Here is a 10795-nt window from a genome sequence, read left to right as displayed (position 1 = left end):
CTATCTGTTCACCGTAGGAAAATCAGTTTGAGTTTCTGCTTTGGAAATTAAATTGAAGGTCCTATCGGCCATAGAAACCGAAATTGACCACACCCTTGTGATTAGCGTAATTTTTAGAGCTTACGGTGAAATTTAATTGAAAATTGATTCGGATCAAATTAATTAGATTAAATTAATGGGTTAGTGCTCAATTATTTAATTATTAATGAAATGTGTTGAGAGAGGGCTTGTATAAAGGACTTTACTACACTTTTATTTCATTTGTTTGAGCTCAAAACCGAGAATCACTCTAAAGAGAGGGAGAGGGAGAGAGGGTCAGTTAGAGAGGGAGAGAGCTCAAGTTGATGAATTGCTCAAGAAGCTTGAATAAATTGAAGACCAACTCAAGAGTTGATCATAAATTGGGAAGATTGAACTTCTAGGTGAGTGATTGATTATGAATTCATAACTTTAATATTGTAACTTTGTGAGTTCAAGGCTTGATGATGATCAAGAACATAACTTGAATTGGATTTGTTGAATTTGGAGCTTGTGTAAACATGCATATGCATAATTGTTGTAATTTTGTATGTTCAAGCATGAGGCATGTTGAATGTGAGGAATTAAGCACCAAACCTTACATGCATGAGTAATTTTGTGTAGCTTCATGATTTTGAACACCATTTGACCATTTGAAATAGAAATAAAGTCAAAAATTGACATGCATGTATGATTGATGAAGTTATGAAATTGGTGTGAAGCTGGAGCACATGAGTTTGGACCATACAAGAGAAATGAGAATTTATTTGAGAATTAAGTGGTGATTTTGAACAATTCGGTCCCATATACTCATGTTCTCATGTGGTATAGTATATTTTGCATGTTTTGAACCAAGATTATGGGTTTTGGACCTTTGGAGGTCGAATTTGAACTTGAAGAACAATTTTGGAAAACCCAGAATTTATGATGTTCGCTCGAGCGGGGGAACCGCCGCTTGAGCGGGAAATACGAGCTCCCAGAACTTTTGCAGACATGATATCCGCTCGAGCGGGGAAGTTCACGCTCGAGCGGGGAGCTATGTAGAATGACCTTCAGCTCGAGCGTTCGAGTCCACGCTCGAGCGTAAAAATGATGTAACCAGTACTTTTGCAGACCTAATGGGTCCGCTCGAGCGGGAAAGCCCACGCTTGAGCGGGGACCCCTGTTTCTGAAATTTTGTAAATGTGTTCTGTGTCTCGTTTTCCGTTTTCCGTTCTCTTTCACTTTTAAGTACTCTTAGGCATGCATTGAGCATTATGAATGAATTAAAAAAATAAGAAAGAAGCCTAAAAAGGAATATGTGAATTAAGAACGGATTGGATTGTTTGTAACCCATTGTGTTCATGGAATATGTAGGGTTGAGCTCCAAGGAAAATCAACCAGCCGATCACTGTGAGTAATATCTTAATAAAGATATATGTTATCTGTCTAATTGCTTACTTCCATGTAAGTCTTATAAGTTTGTTAATTTGAATGGTGGACAAATGTTTGCTATCAAAGAATGAATGGGCCAGAGGCCAGTCTGACATGAATGATAGAGTGAATGGGCCAGAGGCCAATCTGACATGAATGAAAGAATGAATGGGTCAGAGGCTAGTCTAACATAAATGAAAGAATAAATGGGCCAAAGGCCAGTTTGACATGAATGAAAGTATGAATGAGCCAGAGGCCGGTTTGACATGAATGAAAGTATGAATGGGCCAAAGGCCAGTTTGACATGAATGATAGAATGAATGGGCCAGAGGCTAGTCTGACATGAATGAAAGAATGAATGGGCCAAAGGCCGGTTTGACATGAATGAAAGTATGAATGGGCCAAAGGCCAGTTTGACATGAACGAAAGATAAATGGGCCAAAGGCCGTTTGACATGAATGGATTGGGCCTGAGGCCGTCTGATGTGTTTGGAACCGCAGTTACTTGACCTACATATATATACTAGATAAAAATATGAATTGGGCCCAAGCCCGTTTGGTGCATGTCGTTCTAAATACTGTTTGTATATCTTCTTTGTTTGATATTATTCATTGGGCTTTCGCTCACGCTCATTCATGTGTTTGTAGGTGAGCCAAGAGAGGTCCAAACCCAGCCTCAGTAAAGTTTGTGAGAAACAGTCAAGGTTTTGAAGAGTCAGCCCATAAGTCTCACGCACGAGACCTGTTTTCACCCTTTTGCTAGTTGCTATATTTTCTCATGTTGGCAAGAACTTTGGTTTATGGTTGTATATAGTTTTGACTGGCTGACTTAGACTTGAGTGATCCTGTCTGTACAGAACTTTATGTTATTACATATTCGGATGTGAGTTATTAACATGTATATGTATGGATTGTTATGATGTGCCATGTAAGCACAACTTTATGGACAATTTTGTAATTTTGCTTCCGTTTGGCCCCTTTACTCTGATGAGTTACGTTTGGTTTGATTTGAGGCCATAGGTAATCCCTTGATTACTGGCCGATTATGTCCTTAACCCATAGGGGCGGGTTCGGGTCATGACATGTACGACACTATTTTTGGAGTACCCGTGCTTATAGGCAGCTCTAAATTCATTACTCTCTTACAATAGAACCTCCAACTAGCTTGGGATGAATTTCATCATAGAAAATTAAAACCATTTTGGAGAATGTTTCCTATACCAGGATGGAAAAATAGTCACTACAATGAAGAGAGAGAGAGCGAGAGAGAGAGAGAGAGAAGGCATTGAAGGCATCCTTATAACACCACACTCTATGTAGACGTCCCCGAACGTCCCGGGAGGAAATCCCCCTCCCCCCCCCCGTTTTGTTCATTGGGCTCACTACAGTTCAGGACTCAATGTCACGGTCCTGTATCTAATCTCGCAGAATGCAATGCAAGACCGATGAAATCATCAAAGAGTCCAAATCCGGCAAATCATTTTTGAAAACAGATTTTTTGAAAGAAGTACCAAACATGGACTGCTTTTCCAAATACAGAGTCGCCACCTAAATATTTTATTTTGAAAAATTTAGGAAACCCTGACTCGTTGCCTAAGGCCACGTGTCCGTCATCACCAAAGTTGCCTCGGCTCGGAAACTTGGGTACAATTGGGGAAGGTCACTTCGTGAGCACCCCCGTTTGCCCGATCAAAGATCGGCCTCTGCTAACCATGATATCTAGTTTTGAAAACATTATACGTTCTTATTCTGGTTATTAGCTTAGATTTACTATGTGATGCACACAGCATACAAGTATAGACTGGGTCGCCTGAATTGGAACGAAACATCTCATGTTTGTTTTAAAAAACGGTTTGCTACTCGCAAGTAGGCTAAGACATGGATTTGCCACCCTCAGGTGGGCTTAGAAAGCATGATGATTTGCCACTCTCAAGTGGGCTTAAAAACTCGCAATTGATGAATTGTTCCAATTCAAATAACCCAACCTTCACCCACAGGCATTCAGGCAGTTATATCATGTAAGCAATTAGCCTCATGGTAAGCATGCTATCATGGCAGTCACTCACACACATGCAAGGATGCTAAAGCATAAAACTTACCGAGTACTCCAAGCCAAAACAGAAGCTATGTTAGAAATCCATGCATGATCCTAACTATACAGAAATGCCTAATGCAACACATGTAAAAATGCAACTACAATAGGCTCGGCTATTCTAAAGATGTCATATGAAATGCTACAACTAGCAAGTATTCAACTTGGAATTGAAATACAATGCAGTTAGTATGATGCGCCGAGCCCGGTGCATGCGAGACAGATGAATGAATGCAAACATGCTATCATTCTGTATGCTAATTGAAACATGTCCTAATCTAACCATCATAAGCTGGTAAATAAAAGGGAGAAAGACGTGGGGTTGGAAGACATATATCACACTCACACACACTTATTACAATTGTGCCCTCGCTCGGAGGGTCCGAATAAATAATACAGTCTGAATGAATAATACAGTCCGAATAAATAATTAAATATTACAAAATCCTAATTAATTAACAAATTAACTAGGAAAGCGATAAATCAGCATGCAAGCCTATGGACTGCCTCAGCTCTGTTCCGAATGATGGGAGATGCATGCTTGAGTTGCCTGGTGCAGAAATCCATTGCGATGCCCCGATTCGCCTCTGTTTGCAATTGTTTTTGGAATGCTGTGCAAGGCTTTAGAAAGCTGCTGATTTCTAATTTGCTGCAACAGAGAGCAAGAAAGGGGCATAGCAAAGTATTTTCACATATGTATGTATGACTACTCTTCAGGGAGTGTAATCCTCGATCCTCGTGCCACCAATCACGCATATCGATGCATGATGGCTGAGGAGTCGAATTGCACGACTCAATAGGAGATGAATGCACATGAAAACACAACAAGACCTAAACTTCATCATGGGTAATCCGGAGTGTCGGCGACAGGGAATTGAGACACGTTCCGTCACTCGGAGTACGAAACGTCTCTCGTTTCCCGTGCTTGGGCTAACTCCTATCCCAAACACAATGCAAATGAGATGGTATACACAATGCGACTAACATATAACCTAGCATACGCAATGCTACGAAATGGCATACACAATGCTTGATGCAACATGACATACACAATGCTCTAACATACAACCTAGCATACGCAATGCTATGAAATGGCATACACAATGCATAATGGACTTACACCAATATGAGAGGACCTCAGCCACACTCACATCAGTAGCCATGAGATGAAAATGAGACAACCGAAATGTGTGCACACATGCACGCAAATCGAGGACCGAACCTAAGACATTAAATGCCACTCTACCAAAGCATGGCAAGGATGAAGCATGGCATTCAAACATGCAATTTTCAGCACTGAAACATAATGCTAAATGGTCCCGAATCATGCAAACATGGCGCCCGACGCATGGAGTAAGCCCCGAAACTCAAAACTAGGCACATGTATTGACTTGTAGCTATACAAAGCATGCATTATTTGACCATGAAGCACAAAGACAGAGGCAAGGCAGTCCCAAAACATGAACATTTCTAGTTCAAAGCATGACCAAAAGATGCTAGCATGATGGACTAAAATATCATGCAACTTTGACTAGCAAACATGGTTTACATGGCATGCATATGAACCATATGAAATCTCACCAAACTAGAAAAAATCAGTGAATAAAACATGTCAGAATATGTCCAAATAATCACTGAAATGCAGCCAACATGTGCAAAAATGAGGGGCTCCTTTAGAGGGCCAAACAAGGGGTAATTAAGCACATGCATCAAGGACACTTAGCATGGCACAACCAACTCTGGAAATTAAATATGACAACCCTAAAACTCACCAAATTGACCCTGAAATTGGTCTAGGGAACATGCAAAGAAAGGCCTCTTTGAAGGGCCTTGAATGGGATTGGTCTACACATGCAACGTAGACCTAAAATATGGTGAAATGGGCCTCGGACAGAGCCAAGGCAGACCTCAAAACCCTCAGAATGAGGCTTGGAAAGTGACTTCGATGCATGAAAAATGGGGTCCCTTTGGGAGGCCCAAAAGATCCCCAAACAAAACAAGGAGAGAGGGGGTCACCCCCCTCTAATTTTGGCCCTCAAAAATGCATCAAAGCCACTGAAAATCCGCTAGATTTCAGTGGCTAAGAGGCCAAACCATGGCCAATGCAAGTGCTCTAATGCATGGCCCTAATCATGAAGGAATGAAGCATGCATAGGGGAAGATGACCCCAAACAGAGAATAGACCTTAATCAAACATAAAGATGATATCAAAACAATATTTTTTTTAGTTTAGGCCGAGGTCTAAAATGGCTCACAAATAAGGCTAATGTATCATGTAAAAATAGCCCTAAAAGAGAGATAAAGGGAAAGGGGCAGTAGATGGCCTCAAACAGTAAAGAGCCCTTTAAAAAAGTTGAAGAGGGGCTCAAAATAAGATACTTTACAGGTTATGGAAAATCTCGAATATGCTCACAAGTAAGGCTAAAATATGATGCAAAAATAGCCCTAAAAGAGAGATAAGAGGAAAGGGGCATTAGATGGCCTCAAACAGTAAAGAGCCCTTCAATAAAGTTGAAGAAGGGCTCAAAATAAGGTACTTCACAGTTTGGCTCAAAGCCCAAAAATACTAAAAAATAGGGCTAATATATCATGCAAGATAAGCCCCAAAAGAGGGATAAAGTACAAAGGGGGAGTAGAAGACCTCAAACAGAGAAAAGTCCAAATAAAACATGAAGATGAGCTCAAAATAAGACTATTTTTAGTTCAGGCCGAAGCCCAAAAATGTAAGAAAAATGAGATAAGATATAGAACAAAATAGTGCAAAAATGGGGAGAATAGGAGCTTACCCTTGTAGCCTAACTTTCCAGCAGCCTTTGGTCCAAGGAAATGAGCTTTCAACCTCTGCAAATGATTTCCAAGGGGCTGGAATGGATGATGGTGGTGTGGTGCTATGGGTTGTAGTGTAAATGGACCAAGGAAGTTAGGGTTTTGGAGCTTGGAATAGTAGCAATGGAGGTGGGAGGTGATGAGCCTTAAGCAAGAGTGTCTAACCAGCTGAGATGAAGAGGAGGGCCTCTCTTATAGAGAAGAGAGGCCAAAGCTTCTCTTGGAAGCTTCAAAGATCCTCCATACACGTGTATGGAGGATGCACCAAATGATCTCCAGCTGGCACAGCTGGATTACACTCAAAAAGGGGAAAAGCAATAAGCAGGCCAGCCAGTTCAAGTGGCCGGCCGGCCACTCCCCCTGGTCAGCCGACCAGGGGTCAAAAGGTTCAAAAACAATTGCTGGTCGGCCTACCCAGAAAGGTGGCCTCCCAGATGAGTAGAACACAACCTTGTGGAAAAAAACCAGAAAATGTGACATAGGAGAGAGAAAAGCTAGCTTTAAAGCAAGGTTCAAAAGGGTTAAAGAAGAATTACTGGTCGGCCTACCTATATTGGTGGCCTCCCAGATGAGCACAACACAATAGTAGCATGAAAAGTCAGAAATTGTGGCTCAAAAGTGAGAAAAGCCAGCTTTCTGTCAGAAAAACCGACTTTTGGAGAGAGAAAATGAGAAAACTGACTTTTCAGGAGAAAACATGGCCGGCCACCATCCTACCACCTCCCTAGCAATGAAAGTAGGGTCCCTACCAAAAATGGACCAAAACGGATGCAAAACGAAGGTTCGGGGGCCAAAACGCGCGGTTCGGGGCCCCGAAAGCAAGCTATTAGGCACCGGAAGTGGCGTATGACCACGAAGGTGGTCTCCCGGGCCACAGTGTCCCTCAAAAGGGAGAAAGCAAGGTGCGTGCCGAAAACTGGAGCAAACGGAGGTAGTTAAGCGGTCCCGAACCGAGACACACGGCCGTCGACTCCGAAAATCAGAAACCGGGCTCCAAACGGGAAAAATGGCCTACGACCACGAAACGTAGCCCACGGCCACTGAGAGATGGTCTATGAGACCTCTCCCTCCCTTTGGGAAGAGAAAATGGAGAAAACAGGACCCGGTTCGCAAACCGAGGCAAGGCACAAAAGAGCCCCGAAGTCCGGAGGCAAGGCTCGCAGCTGAGACTCTGAAACCTCAGAACGAGCACAATATGCAACATCACCGAGCGCTCAACTGGTGACGTTTGAGTCTTAAGGTCGGTCAAAAATGGGGTGTCTACACTCTACTGCGCTTTCCAGGTTCCTTTTGTGATTCCCGGCGAACAATTTCCCTACACATGTCTCTAAGCACTTAGTGCATTATCAGCTTCTTGTTATCTTTATTAACTTCTATGAGACCTCTATGAACGAGATTTTGAATACCAATTGTTATGGAGAAATCACATTCCTCTAGTATTTTAACTGTGTAATCTTTGTCCTGTCCAACAAAGAAACAAGCAATATCAAGGAATAAATTTTTCTCATGATCATCTAAAGAATCATAACTTATTTTAAGCACATTATGAATTTTCTCGGGAAAATGCGTTCTTAATTTTGCTAATGCACTTTCCCATACATCAATAGTTTCACCAGACAGAGAAGAGCCCAAGACTTCCAGAGCTAGTGGAAGGCCACCACAGTGGTGCATTACCATTTTTGAGTGCTCCATGTAAGCTTCAATAGGTTTGTCTTGTCCAAAGGCATGCCGACTGAAGAGACAGAGTGCTTCATCATCATTCAATTCCTTAACCACATACGACTTGTACACTTCATCAGCCTTTAGCAATTGCACATGTCTAGTAGTTATCATAATCTTACTTCCTGGATAAAGCCAATCTCGCATCCCTAATAATGCATTTACTTGGTCCAAATCATCAACATCATCAAGAACAACTAGAACTCTTTTACAGCACATAGCATCTTTAATCTTATTGATTCCCTTAGCAACACAGTAAATTCTTTCCTTATTCCACTTCAGAATATCTGAAACAAGTTGTCTCTGCAAACAAACCAAACCATTAGGTTGTTTTGCAGTTTCTCTGATATTTGCAAGAAAACTGCTACCTTCAAATTTGTTGAAGTTTTGGTTATAAACAATTTTTGCAATGGTTGTCTTCCCTATTCCACCCATCCCACGGATCACCATTACGCTGACATTGTTCAACCCACATTGGAACCATAGATTAATGTCTTTTACATGAGAATCTATTCCAGTTTGATAGGGGGTAACACTTAAGACCATGAAATCCAATTTACTCACAATCTCTTGAACAATTATTTGGATAAACTTTGACTCATGGCTGCACATTGCATTCAAAATAGAAACTAACCGAATTAAGCATGTCATGAACTGAGATGAGATGATAATTTTTGGGATTATTATAATTAAGAGAGTAAATTATACATCATAAAAGGTGGGGGGGGGGGAAGGTTGTCTGCCTACTACCTCTCCCAAAACCTGCAATAAGTGGGAGCCTTGAGCGCTGGGAACAAACTTTTCTTTTTTTTTTAAAAGGTCTCCATGGTTAATTTAACCCTATAACTGCACCAGAAAGATCTTCCAAGAATTTTAGCATTTGGATTGGCGAAATGTTAGTGGTAAATTGCTATAAGATTTTAGGGGTTTGTAATGGCCGTAAGACAGGCTTGGAAAACCAGTCCAAATCCAACCAAGTATCTCAATGTAAAAGAGAACTTGTTTTTAATATAGAGGAATAGAGAGAGAGAGACACGGAGATCGACAGAGAGAGACCAAGATCGACGGAGATCGACAGAGAGAGACGGAGATCGATAGAGAAGAAATAAAGATCGACAGAGAGAGACCAAGATCAACAGAGAGAGAAAGAAAAAAAACCTACAGCAGCGGCGGTGGTGATTTGCAGCAGTGGCGATGTGCGACGGTGGCGTGCAACGTCGGTGAGCAACGGTGGCCAGCGATGGTTGGGTGGTGAGTTGGGGTGAGGTTTGGTGGTAACTACTCTTTGTGTGTGTGTGTGTGTGTGTGTGTGTGTGTGTGTGTGTGAGAACAGAGAAAGTGTTGGTGTGAAACAGAGAAGAGGGGCGCCAATGGTGATAAAATTTTCAACCTTTAGCGAGTGAACTATTATTTGTCGATAAATATTAATCAATAATAACTAATCTTTTGTAGCTAAAACTATAATTTGGGTATTAAATTTTTTTTGTCGTCGCAAAAATTGAACATATGACGACTAAATTTTTTTAGTCACCCAAAATTTATATATTATTTGTCCATATATATTAATCAATAATAACTAATCTTTTGTAGCTAAAGTATAATTTGGCTATTAATTTTTTTTGTCGTCGCAAAAATTGAACATACAACGACTAAATTTTTTTAGTCACCAAAAATTTATATTTGCCAACAAAATTATTTGGTCAGCAAAGAGTAACCGAAAAATAAGCTTGTTATTTGGCAACTTAACTTCCTTTTATTGGCAAATAATTGTATACGACAACTAAAATAAGAATTAGTAGCCTAAAATTTAAGACTTACGCTAACTAAATTTTTTTTAGTCACCTATTAGCATCATATATAACGACAAAATTCATTTTTAAGTCGCCAATAAATAATATATATCCACAAAAATAATATAGTAGCAAAACATTGAACCAACGCCGACCAATAATTTTTTTAGTCCCCAAAAATATAACTTTTAACAACTAAATTCCTTTTGGTTGCCAAAAGTGTAATTTGTGAAATTACTTACACCTTTTATGAAGAGTTACACCTTTTGTGAAATAAATTTTTTCATAAAATTTACATATTTTGTTAGAACTTACACCTTTTGTAAAAAAACTTACACCTTTTCTGAAACGTTACACCATTTGTGAAAAATTTTCTTTTATAAAATTTACACATTTTGTTAAAAGTTACACCTTTTGTGAAATAATTTTTTTTCATAAAATTTACACATTTCGTTTGAATTTACACCTTTTGTAAAAACAAAAATTACACCTTTTGTGAAATTACTTACACCTTTTGTGAAAAACATACACCTTTTCTGAAACGTTACATCATTTGTGAAATTTTTTTTTTCATAAAATTTACACATTTTGTTAAAACTTACACATTTTGTGAAAATTTACACCTTTTTGTGAACATACTTACACATTTTCTCAAAATTACTCATTTTTTGAAATAATTTTTTTCATAAAATTTACACCTTTTATTGGAACTTACACCTTTTGTGAAAATAAGACTTACACGTTTTGTGAAGTCACTTACACATTTTGTGGAAAAACTTACACTATTTCTGAAAAGTTATACCTTTTGTGAAATAATTTCTTTCATAAAATTTACACATTTTGCTAAAACTTATACCTTTTTCTGAAAACTTACACCTTTTCGTGAAAATACTTACACATTTTTTGAAATATTACTCCTTTTGTGAAATAATTTTTTT

The 10795-nt window shown here is 39.6% G+C and overlaps 1 pseudogene; it reads right to left on the bottom strand.

Moving 5' to 3' along the window:
• Positions 1-7683: 7683 nt before the first annotated feature.
• LOC114309110 (disease resistance protein RPV1 pseudogene) lies at positions 7684-8679 on the bottom strand (annotated as a pseudogene).
• Positions 8680-10795: the final 2116 nt, after the last annotated feature.

This window comes from Camellia sinensis, chromosome 11, assembly GCF_055761805.1.
Source record: "Camellia sinensis isolate YWXY chromosome 11, ASM5576180v1, whole genome shotgun sequence".
NCBI classification, from domain to species: Eukaryota; Viridiplantae; Streptophyta; class Magnoliopsida; order Ericales; family Theaceae; genus Camellia; species Camellia sinensis.
The sequence above is the reverse complement of the archived record's forward strand: the minus strand, read 5'-3'. Positions and strand labels throughout refer to the sequence as shown.